We start from the raw sequence: 19575 nt of genomic DNA, 5'->3' as shown, positions 1-19575 counted from the left end.
ACAATGTTCCAGCTGATGTAACACAATCATGAAAGCAGTTGGGACCTGGTTATATTTAGTACAGTTACATATCATGCTCTAGCTGTTGTACACAACCATGACAACAGTTGGGGCCTTGTTATCTATAGTACTGATACAAACCATACCGGTCAAAGACAACAGCCGGAGCAGGTTTATCTATTGTACTGATACAGACCATGCTCTAGCTGTTGTAACACAACCATAAGAAACGTTTGGTCATTGGTATCTATAGTACTAATACAGACCATGCTCTAGGCTTTGTTACACAACCATGACAACAGTTGAGGCCTTGTTATCTATAGTACTTATACACACCATGCTCTATCTGTTGTTACACAACCATGACAACAGTTGAGGCCTTGTTATCTATAGTACTTATACACACCATGCTCTATCTGTTGTTACACAACCATGACAACAGCTGAGGCCTTGTTATCTATAGTACTTATACACACCATGCTCTATCTGTTGTTACACAACCATGACAACAGTTGGGGCCTGGTTATCTATAGTACTTGTACAGACCTACTTTAGCTGTTGTTACCGGACCATGACATCAGTTGGAGCCTATTTATCTGTATTTATGATACAGATCTTGCTCTGACCATGACAACAGTGGGTGCATGGCTAAAGTAATTTCAAAACAGTACAAATAACGTTTGTAGAAAAAAAATGATGCAAATATGATAAAATTCTGCACAGTTAACTTTTGTGTATACCATTCGATATAGCATTAATATTTCAAACGGTGCGTGCCGTAGAAAGAATGTGATACCTTATCTTCATATATATGTCAAATATTGAAGCAGCCATTTCAATGTATGTTGCCACAAAAAGTAAACTTATGATACCGTATTTTTTGCCAGGTAAATGACTTATAGGCTGCTCCATGAGGGATATGTCACTGGGTGAGAAAACTGTACAGCGTAACCAGGACTCGAACCCGGGGACCTTTCGCTTACTGGACGAACTCTTTTGACAGAGCTACCCGGTCCCTTACACATTTTATCCACTTCAAACATAGTTTGAATTTTAGAGAACGGCATTCATTTTTCTCGTTAGTTATCATAAGGGCAATGACTGTGAATTTAAAGGCTAAAATAACTCTAAAAGAGATATGTAAGATTAGAATTTTAATCAAATAAACATCATAATTAGGTTCAGGAAATACAATGCTGTTTTGCTTCCTCTGAAGTGCATGTCTAACTAACAATTTTACTTGAAAGCAATGATGTCTACAAAAGGAAACACTAAGTTACAGGGAGTTTTGTTGCATATGTTTTTATATTGAACATTATTTTAAATGTTCTGCTGCGATTTTTGTTTATTTGTAGTTTGTCTACTTGCTTTACATGAATTAAATATTTTGAACCATACCTCAAACTTTCTATTTCAAGTAATTAATTATTTGAACAAAATTGCATTAAACTTTGCAGTTCATGGTGTAAGTGTAACCTATGTATATAAGAAAAAATATACGAATTCAAATTGCCACTAACCAGTTCCAGTTAAATGAAACTACTACATCGTTATTTCATCCGCAGACGTGTCCACTTGATAGTTTTCAAGGCCACATAAACGGAAAAAAATGAGACAAATCAGGCTTATAATCATTTTGTTGTATGTTACATAACATTGACAACCCTACTAAGTCATATTGTACGGTAGGATACGTCACAATATGGAACTTAAATGATATGTATAAATGTTGGAATTTCCGACATCTATAAAAAGTAACCAATTGACGCATGCGCATTTTGCAACCATGCGCGGCCTGTTGTCGTTATCCCTCTCCCGATCTTCACAGACATATTTTATTGTTAACCAAATCTGGCCACTGTCCTCCCACTGTAAATAATGTTTTATCTAGTTATTGCGGGTTTAACGATATATCTAGTTATTGAATGAGCATTCAGCTGAAATAAAACCTCATGCTTAACTTATGTCTTCAAATGCATAGACGCAAATTTAAAATCTTTTAAGTGTTGATGTATTGTTTTTAAAAATATAAACATGTTTGTACTTCGCTACTCATCGTTATTTCAAAACTTGCACCATATATAAGTTTACGTAATGTCTTGAAAACTTAACAATCTTCACAACACCCTACATGATGCGTTTTTATATTCTAGTATCCGCTTTATTGTGCGAGGATTTGCAGGTCACAATTAAAATATATATATAGCAAAAGAGTGTTTTAACACTTTTTATGCACTTTGGGCGGTTATAAATTATTTTTATGACGTATTATCGCCCGAGTGTAAAAATAGTGTAGAAATCTACAGTTTTGGTATAAATTACTTCGATTCTGATATGCCTTTAATCTTAAACAGTAGGTATATAGCAGCGCTCTTTCTTGGTCGCAACAGAATCTTTGACGTCACCGCACGCTAATGTGACGTCATTCTAGCGTAAGAGTGTCCTTGTGTGTTGGCTTTGTGTGTGTCTTTGGTTTTTAACAGAGACAAGCATATTAGAATGCGCAATAATATTTCGAAATTTGACACACTTCTGATGATATCCAATTGATTCCTGTGTTTAGTCTCTGAAATTTGATAAATATTTCATTATTAAAGACATGTATCTCCAATCATTGTTGGTCAAACTTACAGTGGACAATATCTGTCGTACCACAGAGGAAATATAAGTTAAATGACGCTAAATCCTCTATTACTGATATGGTCTATCCCCTATAGAGCATAAAGATAATGTTAGCATATATTTATAACCTGTATAGTATACAAGCTGAAGACAATCGGAGCCTCGCTAATTACTTGCCTGTTGTTTGATTTAAAGATACCACGATGCTATTTGAAAGTCAAATGTAAAACCTATTTAAATTGCCAGTATTTCTCATCGTCTAAAATGAATATTCTTTTTGAATATGCGTCTGACGAATATGCGTCTGATTAAAGATTTGAAAAATAATGCCATTTAACGAATGTATCTCCATAATGATATGTGTAATTCAAAAATATATAATTATACAAATATCAGTTTCTCTTAGATGTGAAAACTCATAAAAACAAGAACTAAGACTTTATATTAATAGTTTTGTTATTACAATAGGCAAACGAACTCTTCAACACCCTCAGCCTCTACCCCGAAACATGCACACTTACAAAAACATGGGTAAAGTAAATAATTAGAAAAACTATATAAGAAATTAAAAGATCACATCGTGTCAAGATGCTTTCCAGAACGGTCAGTGGAAAAATAAACGCCAATGGAGATGCTTAAATCTGTTACACATGTGCATGAAATCTCACACTTAGCTGCCTCCAAGTTGCAAAGTTACAGGTCAATTAAAATACCTCGCTTAAAACTCGTAACCGTTAGAAGAACATCATATGTAAAACACAAACACTCCGTATAAAAATAACAGTAAAAAACAAAGACAAATATCAAACAGGGAATGCCACGCACCAAAAACGCAGCCTCCTCAAAACGAAACCCACAGCACGCAGACGCGTGCACCACACACACACACACACACACAGCCAACACATTAGGACAAAACGAACAAACAAAGGCACACACACACACACAAAGCCAACACATCAGGACAAAACGAACAAACAAAGGAACACAGTGGGGCACTGCCTTAGAACGGGCAGTGGCAAAAACACCACTGGGGAGCTTAAACCGGTTTATGGTGCGCACCCAAAAACATGTTCCGTACGGAAGGACTCCCCTCTCAATCAGATTATAATCTGTCTTAAACGCAGAGGAAATCACACTGTAATCCAACTGTAAAATGACTGATCGCCATGAGAATAACATTTCTGTTAAAGGCATGCGTAAACATTGCTTCAGCCTCTACACCAAATGCATCTAAACATTCTGAACATTTTACCCTCGAAGGTAAATGCGCAAAAAATATACATGTATAATGTCATTAAAGTTGTTATATTTCTGTGCTACACGAACCTTGACTACCTGTCAAGCAAATTTATTTACATTAGTTTTATTTGGATATACAGGGTTTCGTTCGTCGGAAAAGAATATCAAATATCCGTTATAAACATTACAAACGTTAAAAGGAAGTAAATGAAGTATGCACTTTTTACAACGATAAATAGTTAAGTTGATTTGAATGTTGCAAACCGACAATGAAGTTGACACTGTCGTATTTTTCATATATACGTTATGTTGCCGAACGTCGACTTCGGTAAAGCTCATATACCTCGATAACTGCATGGTGTTTGATCTTGTATTGCGATAGCGAGTTGTAGACATGTCATCCCCATTATGCTTACTTCTATTTTCACTTTTTTTGAAAAATGATTACTCATCACTAACTGTAAAGCCTGTCTTACTTGTGAGACATTATGTATGTCGATAAGTTATTTACATTCTATGGTTTTCTACAATTTTCCATCAACTGGGTATTAACATTATTTTATTTTTTGTCCTGGTAATTCCGAGTTTTTCTAGTATCTTTTTTTTATTCTCCCTAGATCACAGTATATTCAGGAACAACACCATGTCATGATATTTCATTATTGGTCCAAAATGTAGTTAGTGAAGAAGTTTCACAGGTTTCTGTCCGCTACTTATACATGGCAACCATCTGAAGACCCTGCTGTTAATGAATGGACAGTTAATGACCATATTGTGGTCTCAATATTTTATCGTCAGGAACTTCTAACCCTGGTTCTTACAACGGCCAAGTAAGGTCATTGTGTTGTAAAAGAAAATCTACCAAAAACTCTTATTAATTGGCCTTATTTAAGATTTGGTTTGTCCCTAATTTGTTGGTTTTGTCATACATGTCAAATGGTAGGCAAACCTTATCAGAAAATACCTAAGGCGCATCTTCAGCCAGCACTTGCATTTGATGTACCCTCGATAGAATTAACGTGAACCGCGTTGGCCCCTTGGCTAAAACAAAATAAGAGAAGCAGTCTTTTGACGGACTTAAACAAGATTTCTTGAAGCTATTATTCTAAGGAACAGTAAGGTCAAAATCTATTGTTAAGGTCTTTTCTTATTTTGTTTTTCACATTCTTTGTTCTCCGCAAAAATTGTACAGTCTGACCAAAGTTTGTTTAATGTCTAAAATATTCAACAACTATTATGTATTAAGCTTTCAACAGTACAAATCTTAAGCCTATCATCCAGAAAGTCAATGTGCCTTAGACAGATTTCATCGAACATTGAAAAATATGATTAAGACATCCTGATTTGATTAAGACAGGACTGGGATGACATTATTCACTTATTGCTATTGCGGTCAGAGATTCTATTCAAGAACTGGCTTCAGTCAGTTGAAATAGTGTTTGGTCACTCTGTCTTTGGACCCTCAAAATAACTTTCAAAAGTTGACATTTCTTTAAGTTTGCAATGGTATGTTGACAAAATCTTGTGCACTGGTCCAATCAAATTTATAATCTGCTGAAAACAAAGGGATATCAAGATATGATCAGTATGTCAAAGAAAGAGGTTTTAAACCAGATGACAGTGATTTGGCACTGTTACCTATCCCTAGTAAACAATTGCAAGCTAGATATCGCGGTCCTTATACTGTCGAAATACTAGTAGGTCAAGTGATTTGAACTACATTATTAATACTCCTTGGAGGCGTAAGCACGAACAGGGATGTAATATAACTGTGCTGAAAGCATATATGACCCAAATGAAAGAGTACATTTATAGAAATAGCTCTATCCTACAACTTACTAGTTTTATTTATCTGTAAGTGAAGAAATTGAAAATTCAACTGAATGGTATATGAACATGATAACCACACTGTCTTATGTCAGATAAGACTTCGGAATTTAGACATTCTACAACACCAAATTGAAAATCCGTTTCATTGGAACTTCAGCAATGAGCTGAAACAACTTATCCGTTAACATGAACATTTGTTCCATCATTGAATTTACAGCTTCTAGTCCAATCTAACACAGTTGTCGACAGTATTGGTAAAGTTGGACATGCAAAAATTGTAACGAAATTTGATTTCATTTTGCAAAAAAAAAAAAAAAAAAGAAAAAGAAAAAAAAAGACTTTGGCAAGTTCATCTCACAGATAAAACTAATCTAGTTTAAACAATGTTTACACCTGAAGGCTTTTTTCAATACAAAGTCATGTCATCTAGTATGAAAAATTCAGCAGCAACTTTACAGCGACCTATAAATTCCATTATAATTACTGGACTTAAAGGATGTGATGATACATTGACGATGACATCATGATAGCATGAAACGTTGCAAAGTCATCTGCAGGCGATCAATTATTTCTTCAGTTGTCGATTATCATAACGGGTCTAAATTGTAGTTGTTTTTTCTTTAAAGCATTAAATTAAAAAATTTAAAACATATTAATGAGTAAAGAACTGTAGTTCGAGCATAATTGCAAAATATAGAGCATGAATGAGTAAACAACTGAAATTCAAGCATAATAGTAAAACATAGAGCATAATGAGTAAACAACTGAAATTCAAGCATAACAGTAAAAGATAGAACATAATGAGTAAACAACTGAAATTCAAGCATAACAGTAAAAGATAGAACATAATGAGTAAACAATTGGAATTCAAGCATAATAGTAAAACAAAGAGTATAATGAGTATACAACTGAAAATCAAGCATAACTGTAAAAGATAGAACATAATGAGTAAACAACTGAAATTCAGGCATAACAGTAAAATATAGAACATAATGAGTAAACAACTGAAATTCAAGCATAATAGTAAAATATAGAACATCAGTAAAATATAGAACATAATGAGTAAACAACTGAAAATCAAGCATAACTGTAAAAGATAGAACATAATGAGTAAACAAATGAAATTCAAGCATAATAGTAAAATATAGTACATAATGAGTAAACAACTGAAATTCAAGCATAATAGTAAAATATAGAACATCAGTAAAATATAGAACATAATGAGTAAACAACTGAAGTTCAAGCATAACAGTAAAATATAGAACATAATGAGTAAATAACTGAAATCCAGGCATAACAGTAAAATGTAGAACATAATGAGTAAACAACTGAAATTCAAGCATAATAGTAAAATATAGAATATAATGAGCAAACAATTAAAATTCAAGAATAACAGAAAAATATTGAAAATAATGAGTAAGCAACTAAAATTCAAGCATAAGAGTAAAATATAGAACACAATGAGTAAACAACTGCAATTCAAACATAAGAGTAAAATAGAGAACATAATGAGTAAACAACTGAAATTGAAGCATAATAGTAACATATAGAACATAATGAGTAAACAAGTGCAACATATATTACTGCTTGCGTATTGGCGTATTCTGCTGAACTTTCTGTAACTCACTACATGCATGCAAATATTTGTGCATAACTCGGACATCCTCTCAGTGTTTGATAAGAAAGTTATTACACAGTAATAATGTTAGCATCTTATATGCACAGTGTATAATACAACGTAAATAACACCAGACAAAAAGAAACCGATTTGAAATAGTCACAAAAATAAGTGTTTATCGTTAAAATAAACTCTGAGACGTTTCCTTACTTTTGAAACAATGCTATTGTATTTTCAAAATGAAGTTGTGATCTCTCTACGATAAAGCCATATAGCCTTTCCACTCCTAATAAAATAAATGTTTGATCATTTTTTAAGGACTTGAATGTTACAAAAACATTACAAAGTCAGTTACCAAAATATTGAAAACGGGTTGCTTAAATGAATCAAGAAACGGAAATATTTATCATTTTCCAAAAACGTCTTTTTAAATCGAAATATAGAACGTTTATTGCATAATTTTATTTTGGCATACTATATATTTCTTGATGACTAAAGCAGCAAAAGGTGAAGTCGTCATGGTGACGAAAAATTCCTACAGTCTTTAAATGAAGTCTTCACGATAAAAACCATTCTATCTCTAAATGTTTTTGCATCATTCTTAACGCTTCATGAAGCGTCACTCAGTTGATTAAAAAAGAATGCGTATTTTTCTACATATATTGTAAGATTAAAGTTGTTGACAAACGTCCAATGCACTTTGACGTTAAATGTAACACAATGTGATTAGCATTAATTTGAACGAAGCATTATATATATGATAGCAATTTTCACTACGTAATTCAACTATTAATATAATGCATTTAGTACATTTAGCTGCTCTCAATTTGCTCCAATTTAATGCCTCCTTCTTAAATTACCTCTGTTGCCTAGCAACGGTCTTCAAGTTGTCCCAGGTGTTTATGACTACTTCTTAGATATTGTTGCCCAGCAAGTAAAGAATGTATCCGAGAAAAAATACGCCAGTTGTAAAATATGCAGCTGCAGATTAAAAGAATTTGTTGCTATATTTTATTTAGAACACCACTTCTTTTAGGCACTTGTTAAAAAATTCTCTAAATTAAATGTCATATAACTACGGAAGAATTCTGACGTAATAAATATCTTTCAACACGACTGAGTTGCTATGTAAAAAAAGAAAGAAAGAAAATGCGCGTTTATAACATATCTCCTGTTTTTCCTGAAACATTTTTCTTTTTGTGATTAGCAATTTATTCTTAAAGATTAATAACGCAATTATTTTCATTTCTAGTTTCTCGCTAATTGTAAGACGATTGCATCAACAGGCCTTATATTTTGTTGAAAAAAAACCCACTTAGCATTGGTATTTTAAGCCAGTGCTTTAGCAACTGGCTTTAGCTCTAAATCAAAAACCAAGTTTCTACCTCGCTTCGTTTGAATTTTCTTTCTATTTTATATGACCGTATCACACAAATATTCTGGACGTGAAAAAATATTCTCATATTTATGTTTTACAATCTTGGTATTATGTGAGTGTGTGAGCATCTGAGGACTACTGTTTTAACAACTTAACATTTAGCAACGAATTCTAGAATAGCTATACACTTTATATTCACTTTCGAAATATTGGCCCCATCCTGGGGCAAACTTAGATTTACATAGAGTTGTATAGAGGAAACCTTAAAAAATCTTCTTGTCTTGAACCACAATGCATAGGTATTTGGCATGTAGCATTGTCTAGTGGACCTCTACATACATTTTTCAAATCATGACCGGTAGCAACATTTATTTCGTATTTGTTATTGAACGAAGAATAAAAAATATAAACTTATACATTTCTTTAGTATTTTAGACTTGGATTGCTGAATTCGTTTTAATCATAGAGAAACTTTTAACAGTGACTAATGTCTCCATTTTCAAAAGCGGAAAACATATTGTGCAAACTAAGTACGTGTGTCCAGTATAAAAAAAAAAACATATTGTAGATGATGTATCGATACACAAAGCGACGTTATACTTTACGAACCTTTTCTGTTTTCACAAACAATTTCCGGTTTAATTCCACTGGTAGATAATTCCCGGCATTCAAGCCAACGTTTCAGCTCAAATATTGAATGGTTCATTTACATGTATATAACTTGAGCGAAACTTCTCCCTTGGTTCCGTTAATTTTATTGAGAATAGTTTTTTTTTCAGAAGCTCTAGCGTGTTTGTCCTACAACTGAGATTGTGTGTATTGATGACGTCAGTAGCGATCACTGCTATTTGGTTTCTAAAAACAGCCGTAAATAGGCCATATTCATGCGCTTTGTTGTAGCTGCACTCATTTTTCAGAGGATGTAGAATCTGGATGCAATTTGCCGTTTTGCACTAACAAGTGTAGTGATTTTCATTATCCTGTCTCTTATTCCATTGGAGGCGGAGCAAAGCACCGCCCCAGAAATCAATATGCTGTTTTTGCGGAAGCTTGGAGGGAATATCGGACTTTTTTTATTTTAATCTATCTCGTGGCCACGAAATATAACTAAGAAAAATTAACGGATAAACGAGTTCTACTAATTCGTGGCCACGAAATATAGAAAAGAAATATTATATTTCGTGCCCACGAATAAATAAAATCGTTTTTCTTTGTTCTTGTTTTCTTTTCTTACTTATATTTCGTGGCCACGATGTAGCAAAATTTTTTTTGTTCTGTTTTTAGAATTCTTTGTTGTTGTTTTTTCCTTAGCTATATCTCGTGGCCACGAGATAAATTAAAAAAAAATATCCCCTGTCCCTTCCATGCTTCTGTAGTTTTCCTTTCCTGGAAGCGGACTGATTACAATCTAGCTAAGGTAAATAAAAAAATCAATATACTCTGTTTTCCTAGAAGTTGACTGATCACAATCGAGCAAAAATAGAATAAAAAATCAATAAACTGTTTTTTCCTGGAAGTGGACTGTTCACAATCGAGCTAAAATCAATTTTTAAAACATCAAACTAAAATTTAAAAATACAACGCATTCCTTACCTCAGATCCAATTTATTCCTGCATTATCTTTATAGATCTCAAAATTATTTCTCTCTTCTTGACAAATAAATATTTGTTAAAATAAACATTACTTCAACAAGGCATATCAGAAACTGCTTTATTAAATATAATTAATTTATGTAGAGAATGTGGCATTTGATATAATACCTACAATAGGCTTTGCCTTTATATTGAAAACCGTTTAATGGTTGCTAAGTTGTTTAGTCACGTAGGTAAGCATTGATTTTATCAGTTTCCTATATATGGTCTTTTATATTCTGTCAAAGTACAACTTGAATAAAGATACAACGTAAGAGTAGGGCTAAATGTAGTTTGTTTAAATAACTGGTTTCTTGATGCAACATTATTTGTTCTTTAACATCACAAAAAAAGGAAATGAAAAAATGGTATCTTATTCTCTTAGTAGATGAGTTTGGCTATATTATCAAATCTTACACAGTATCTTGAAATAGTAAATGGGCTGAATAATTACAAATAATATCCCTCATATGTGCTTGTTTTGAAATATGTTACTTGACGCATACATCTGCTATTTGACTGCATCTGATATGTATTTTTTCTTTTGTTTTACGCTTCGTTGGCTGGATTTTCACAGTTCTTTACCTCCATTTTTTTAAAGGAGATGTTTACACCCTCTATGTCGTGACGTCAAAAGGAAAAATTCTCCGTTATACTTTCTAAGCTTCTGACTTGTTTTGTTTCGACGAGTTGTTTGATGCTTACTTCGACGAGGCTGTCGGACAGCGGATTGTGGATTTACAATAGGTGATTTCTCAAAATGTATGAAACAGAACTTATGCATAACTAAACAGGGTCAGATCTGGCATCCGGTACTAATGCCTTGTTCACTTAACTAATCAACCTTACTTCACAGGATTTGCTAATATCGACAAATCAATGTTAGATGTTGTAATTTTTAATGCATAAACATAGTTGAAATTTAGCGCAATCATAGGCAAATGGATTGATAAAAGATATAGCCGTAATTTCGAATTAAACTGTTCGTGTCGTATCTTACTGTCTGTGGAAGACAGAAAACGCCGTAAAGTTTACAAATTCAAGAACTACACTGACGAGATATGAAAACGCAACAAACATATGCCTGAATATATTTTTACTACAGAAAGAGACACCTTCAACTGTTCAACACAAACACATCTCGATATTCTATTCATATTGTGTTAATTTTACGGTCTGTTGTGCTGATTAAATTTGAACACAATAGAATATCGAGAAGTGTATGTATTGAACATTTCAAGGGGATGCTTTTTGTAGAAAAAAAATATATTCAGGCATATGTTTGTTGCGTTTTCATATCTCGTCAGTATATATGAGATCATAAGGGAAAACGTAGATATTGTTACGAATTGAGTGTGAATGTAAGAGAGTATTAAGCTGAGTTTGACATGGAATCAAACTTTTAAAGTATGTGGCAGAAATGGGTTCAAAATGAAAAAAAAAATGTTTGCTTTTTTAAAATATCTTAAAATTGCGATTACTGAAACTATTAAACACATGCATTGTATTTGCAGAAAACTACATATAATGTATATTTGCAGTGGGTGATTTTACAAAAAAAAATCCGTTTGATAGTTTACATTGAGTGTAACAATTGTCCAAAATAAAACTTCCTTCTAAATAGTAATACCTTGGCTTGTTGGGGAAATAGAGTCCCGAGAATGCAACTGTTTTAGGGTAGCTAGTGCCCAGTGTTTTAAAATGTTGTATAATTATGTACACGATATCCTAAAAATATAATTTTATAACCAATTAGCTCAAACTAAAAAAAGATTTTGTTTCTTTTTTAATCACACACTAGAGTGGTGGAACCTATGCTCGCGGTATTTTGTACATATATAATCTTTTTAAGAAGCAAGAAAAAAATATTAATTCGTTCTGCCTATGCAAAAAACATAAAGTTATCCTCCTTTTAGCGAAACATATTGCTGATGAGTAGTATTAGAACTACCGATTCTAAAACAGTTTAACCCCTATTCTATAAGTGGACTTTAACCTTGCCCTAAACTTAAAATACTAACTTAGTACCCTTGATACCCTTAAAATCTTTTAAATCTTTAGTTAAACCGAATGAAAACCTTTGGTTTAACCAAAAAAAAGATTTAGTCCCCGGTCCGGACTGACCAATGCTGGACAATTAAAAAAAAGAAAAAAAAAGATTTTAACAAATTATTGTTAAAACCTATAGTAAAATAAAGTAAATCTATTTTAGTAACGTTTACAATGTAAACGCCTATTTTTAGTAACGTTTACAATGTAAACGCTTATTTTTAGTAACGTTTACAATGTAAACGCTTATTTTTAGTAACGTTTACAATGTAAACGCCTATTTTTAGTAACATTTATTTTTAGTAACGTTTACAATGTAAACGCACGTCACTTCCATATATGAGAATATAGTGTTTTTAATACATTTTAACTCATTTTATTAAAATAATTTATCATTGTTTGTTCATTATGTTTTATATTGTTTACTCTCAGTGTTTTATACAATAAATCATAAATGTTTCTACCATTTTATAACATTTTAATGAAAAATAAACAATAATAACCACAAAATGTGTTTGTTTTGTTTTGATATTGTATGTTATTATACTTAACCCCAGGTATATATATCAATCTCTGTCCTTTGGTTCATCCGATATATAGAATTTGATGTAACTATCCGCCAAAAGCGAAAATGTTATTTCTGTAGATGTTGAATCGTCATAAGGATGAATGTCAATCACTGTCCCTTGTTTTAGATAAATTTTAATTTTTTTCTTATAAATAGATACTAACTGATCAGTGTCAAAGTCCTCAGCTGTTATATTTACATTATCAAATACATCAAATATACCAAGAATTGTATGATATTCAACATTCCACCACCTAAATATAAAATGTGATATTGGGCTTTTAATCGGTTTATTTGGTTCACCTAGGGGCCTGGTCCCCGTTAATAAAATCTTAATATCTATTATATACATTCCGGATTTTTCAATCACAAACACACCCTTCAAAAGCACATCTTGTGCAACTAATTTATATTCTTGGTTTGTGTTTATAAAATCTTTATAATCTACAATAATTCCAGGTTTTAATTTAAATGCATTTAAATAGTTCAGACCGGTCATATTTTCATATGTTGAATATATCCAGGCACCATCACGGTTAAAATACTTTTTCATTTTTACGTAATCATAAAGAGTGTTATTATAGTATTCAAAGAGAAACACTTCATGTCCCACTTCCTCTAGCCTTTTTTTCTATTTTCTTGTCTTTTTTTTTAAGTTGAAGAATTATTTCAGCTAAATCATCAAGTCGTTTTGTTGTGGCAACTTCAGAAGCAGATAGATTGTCAACAGTATTCTTTGTTCTAGCTAATTGTGTTTCTTGTTTTAAGAAAACATTTTTTACTTTTGTAATTTCTTCAGCATTAGTAGAAATTTCTTCGACATTAGCGGTTATTGCATTAGTATTAGCAGTAATTACTTGGGTATTAGCAGTGATTGATTCTCCTTGTTTAGCTGATATTTCAACTACAGAGTCCAAATCATTTATTATTATTTTAATTTTATCATTAAATTTATCATTAAATTCATTAATATCTTTTTGCAATAAACCTTTACTTAACTCTTCGTATTTTATATTGTGACGTGTATCAACATTATTAATCATGTCTACAAGTTGTTTCTTCAAATTTTCTAGCTGATCATGAATTATGTTAATTGCTTCAGTATTAGCAGTAATTAACTCTCCTTGTTTAACTGATTTTTCAACTACAAAGTCCGGTTCATTTTTATGTTCTTCAACTTTAGCATTAAGCTGCGTCATATCTTCTTGTAATTTTTTTGTAATATTACTTAAGTCTGCATACTTTAAATTGTGACGGTTGTCAACAATACTAATCCAATTTCGAATTTGTTTTTTAAAGTCATCTATTTTAGAATTGAGCTCTTTTTTAAAGTCCTCTAATGCTGTGTCATGGTCATCACCTCTTTGTGAAGCTGCCTTTTCCAATTCAGATTTATATTCTGCAAGTTTATTTGAAATTAATTCTAATAAATCTTTATGCTTATTTTCAGTTTCAGTATTTAGTTTATTTATTTCTGTTCTAATTTCTAACTGATACATATTTTGTAACTTTTTCTCAGCTTCAATAATCTTGTCTTTTAGTTCTTCATGTTTAATCATACTATCTTTTAATTCTTGAATTTGGGTGAATAAAATGTTTAAATTAACTCGAAATACTTCTTTTATGTTATCATCTGTCAAATCAGATTTCTCTTCAAGTTCTTTAATAGAATCAACCATAGCTTTCATTTCTTCTTCAATTTTACCTTGTAATTCAACTATTAATAATGAATTATTTTTAAAATCTTTTGTTAATTCTTCAATATTCTTTACTTCTGCTTCTAGTGTTCTACTTTTGGCATCTTCAAGTTTATAGTCATCTATTACACTTTGAATTTTTCTATACAAAAACCGTCTTGGAACTACATCAGCGGATTTATCTGGATTTCCTAGGTTGATTATTTTATTACCTCCCATATCTAATGCTCTGTTCATTGTGTTATCAAGTTCCTTATTTCTGTGAAGTTATGATTCCATGTCCTTTCTAAGCTTTTTGTATTTTTTTTTAGTAGCATAATCACTTAAATCAATATCAAATTTAACTTTACTTATACTTTCAGGTTCACTTATTTGTTTTACATCATTAAAAACTCCCATCTACATAATTCCTGTAAAGTTTTTTCTTAAAAACTTCCTTGGTTTGTCAATATATAAGAAATCATATTTTTGATTTGTTGCATTAACAAAAGAGTTAGGGTTAATATTTTGTTCATTACAAATCATATCATTTTCTCGTTTACCTGGACTTTCAAATAAAATATAATGTGAACAGTTAATTCGAATATCTTTTGGTGTTTTATAGTAAGACTGACTTAAATAAATAACACAACAGTTTTTGTGACGTCCTTGAATAAAGTATTTTGTTATTTCATTTTGAACTTTTTTATCTTCACATACAAAATCATCAAATATTACTACTTTTTGTTTTTCTGATTCAAGATTCTCACAAGGTTCAATTTGGTTGGGATCAGCTGAATATTCAAGTATTTCATTTGGATCTACTTTAATTTTTTTTTGCAATTTGACTTAATTGGTTAATTAAATCTTGATATTTAGATTGTTCTAGGTTTTTAGCATATAGGTATAATTTATCATAATATATAAGAGGTTTTCGGAGTATATGCATTAATGTATTTGTTTTTTCAGATCCAGAAGATCCACATATTAACATTCTAAAACATGAATCCGGCATAAAAGGATAACGTTGTTTAAAGTTATTGGATTTATCACTTTTTGTATCATAATTTGGAATTTCCATTTATATAATATTACATTATTTTACATTATTTTACAATATCTTACATTATCTTACATTATTATATAAATGCAATCAAAACGTAATGAAATAAGAATAAGAAAAAAATTAGTCGGACAAAAGATGAGAGCTCTTAGAGAAGAAATAATGAGAGAAAAAATAAGAAAAGCTACAAATCGGGATATGTATACTGAAATTTATAAGACAATTACTGAAAAAATAGAAAGTCAAAAAGAACAATTATCAAGTCAGTTAAAAGCATTAACTGGAATAAAACAACAATTAGCGTTACTAGGTGGTGAAATGAAAGACATACAAACATATCAGGGTTTACCACAGCTATTCCAAGAACCAATACGTTTATTACCGCCGAAAGATCATATGGGTTCGGATAATGAAGATGATGAGTTTGAAGACACTAGAGAATTTCCTGAAGAATCAGAAGAAGAATTTGAGGCAAATTTAGATGTAAATATTGATAAAGATGTATTATCAGATTGGAATTTACCTGTATTATCAGAGTTAGTAATAAACAAAGATAAAGATGATTGGATAAAAACAAAAAAAGAGGTTATCGAAAAATTAAAGAAATGTACTCGTAGAATAAATAAACACAGTAAAAAAAATCCAGATGAAATAGTTGAATTTACAGATGCAGAACCTATGACTACAGGTGAGTATGTTTCAGAGTTAAAATTAGACAAAGAAAATCTTAAAAGATATAGTGAACGCTTATCAAAAATGATTAATGACTCAGAGGTATTTGGAAAGGGAATAAAATATCATAACCCGTATAAAGTTTCACCAAATGGACAATATGGAAATTTAATTATTAACTTAAATAAACTTTATGGTCAAAACAAATTAATTGCTAAGGATAGAATAACTGGAAAAGAAGTCATTAACACTAAAGTAGATGATGATTTGATTGATTTGATTAATAAAAGATATAACAATAATAAAAAGCATTCAATTCATTCAAGAAAAATATTCAAAGAATTAACAGAAAAATCAGGATTACCTATCAATAAAAGATCTATGAAATTTAAAAAAGTAATTAGAGGCGAAGGTTATGACGTTTGTCCATGTAATCCAAAAGAATTGGTTAATGACTTGGAGTTAATTTGTGGTTCAATTGATGCTGGAAATAATAATGAAGAACTAAAAATTGAAGGTATTAGAATAATTGATGAACTATTAAAAATGAATTCACTCTTACCAGAACAACATGAAAAGTTATATAAAAATTATTTTTCTTGAATTTAAACTTTAATAATTATATAAATGGAACAAAAAAAGTATTAAGTTCTGAAACAGTTAAAGATAATAAAAATACTCCGAGTGATTTTACAATCAGATTTAGTCGTTCTTTAATTTTAGATAAAAATAAAACTTATGTTGTTGGTTTGGATAGTATTAACACTATGACCTATTCTTGGCATAATATTAGTGATGAATATGACAATAAAAGAATTCGTTATCATAATGGTAAGGATTGGAAAGATATCATATTTACAAATGGTTCTTACAGTTACACAGATATTAATAATTATATTAGGGAAACATTAATAAGTAATGGTGATTATGAATTTGATAAATCAGAAATTGCTCCAATAAGTTTGGAATTTGATTTAAGTAGTTTTAAGATTTTGATTTCAATTACAGATAATTTTGGATTGGATTTGGGGATATCAAATTTTCACACATTACTTGGAAAAAAAATTGTAAACAAAACTGAATGGGGAACTAAAACACCAAATATAACTAACTCTGTGGATACAATTTATATTCATTGTGATCTTATTGATAATTCACTTGTTGATGGTAATTTCAGTGATATTATCTATGCTTTAAGTACTGCAGATTTAACAAGAGCTTATCCTTTTACAAAAGAACCACAAAGAGTTGGATATTCTGAAATTAATAAATATATTATAAATTCAATTAGAATATATATTACAGATGTATTTGGTAGAATAATTAATTTTAATGAGGTTGAAACAAGTTTTACACTAATTTTAAAAGAAATTAATTAAAACTAAAGTTTTAAAACTTTTATTATGAAATTATAAATTTTAGTTTTATATAATGTACAAGAAAGTTTATGACAAAAATAAAGGAATATTTATTTATGTTGATGCTCACACGGGAAAAGAAATCATACATGGTAGACCTGAGGTCTCCGGAGATTCCATCTCTGGTACAGGTATCTTTGACACTTTAACGAAATTGTTTTCAAGCGGAGTTGCATCTTCAATTAGCACAGCTGGAAAAAAAGCTTTGGAAACAGCAGGAAAAGCAGCACTTGAAAGTGGAACAAAAAAGGTTGGAACAGAAGTTGGAAATTTAGCTGCAGCGAAGCTTATTGGAAGCTTCACTGGAGATACTAATAAAATTGTTGAACAATTTAAAAAGAAACCTGCTCCGGCAGTTGGCAATTTAATTGCCAAGGAATTACAAGAAAAGAATAACAGTAAAAATAATAATAAAAATAATAATGATAAAGAGGAGGATATTCATATGAGAATAAATAGAATATTGTCAGGATCTGGAACTTCAGCTCGACAAAAACGTATTAACAGATTAATTTATAAAAACTAAAGTTTTAACTTTAATAAAAACTAAAATAAAAAATAAAATAATATATAATATATACATGTTTAGAACAAAACAATATTGTGAAAGATATGAATTAACTCCTATTCAATTAGATACAGCCTTAATATCTGTCTTGGGAAATAATGTTAAGCAACAAAAAAACGGATATCACTTTACAATTAATGATAGAAGTTCATATTTTGATTGGTTTAATGGTTATTTTGAAGTAAGTTTTAAAGTAAATAAGCTTGCTAACGGCAATAATTATGTTGCTGATGGAGATGATAATCAAATTGCTCTAATTAATAATGCAGCTTCATTAATTGATCAGTAAGTGGTTAAACAAAATGGAAAAATTGTTTATGATTGTAATAATTTATATAAGGTAGTAAATGTAAAGAGTTTGGTTGAACTATCTAATGATTATGCAGAATCAACTGGAACAAATGAATTTATCTCTTTAGATACTACTGCTGTTGATGAAAGTAGGGATGACCAAGCTGGATATAATAAAGGTTTTGCTACTAGGAAGTTATTAATCCAAGGTGGTAATGAGGTAAATGCTAAAATTCCATTAAATAATTATTCATTTTTTCAGGGTTTAGAAACTAATATTATACCTCCAAGTCAAATTCAAATAACACTACAGCTGACAGATGATGATGAATTAATTTTTAGAGCTAATGCTGCTGCTGCTGGTAGAGTAATTGTAACAAAATTAATTCTATGGGTTCCACGTTTGATTTTCAATGAATTTGGGTTTGATCTAATTACTACTGAAAGATTTAAAAAAGCAAGATGGTCATACCTACGGGAAATGGTGACGCAATCAACTGATACACAACAAACTAATATAACCTTTAGAATAACGGCTGGTGTAACAAAACCACAACATGTATTTGTTTATTTACAACGACCTGACAAAAGTAATTCACAAGAGCATAACCCGCATTTATTAGATACATTTAAAGTTAATGCAGCAAATGAAAATTGCACTTTGAACTCCTGTCTAATATTCGTGTTTACGCAATTGTATTGTATGAAGAAACAGTTGAAATAAATACTATTGGAAATGAACTTGTTATTGTTTAAATAAAATAAATATAAATTATATATAATGACATCAAATTATATTGAATATAAAGTTAACCTAACAGATGGACAAAAGAAAAATTTAGCACAAGCTTATAATAATAAAATTCCACATACTTTTAGATTAAAACATGAACAATTACATGGAAACTTCCCTTTATTATTAACAAAAACACAAATTGATCAAATTAA

Source organism: Mercenaria mercenaria, chromosome 3, assembly GCF_021730395.1.
Source record: "Mercenaria mercenaria strain notata chromosome 3, MADL_Memer_1, whole genome shotgun sequence".
Lineage (NCBI taxonomy): Eukaryota > Metazoa > Mollusca > Bivalvia > Venerida > Veneridae > Mercenaria > Mercenaria mercenaria.
The sequence above is the reverse complement of the archived record's forward strand: the minus strand, read 5'-3'. Positions refer to the sequence as shown.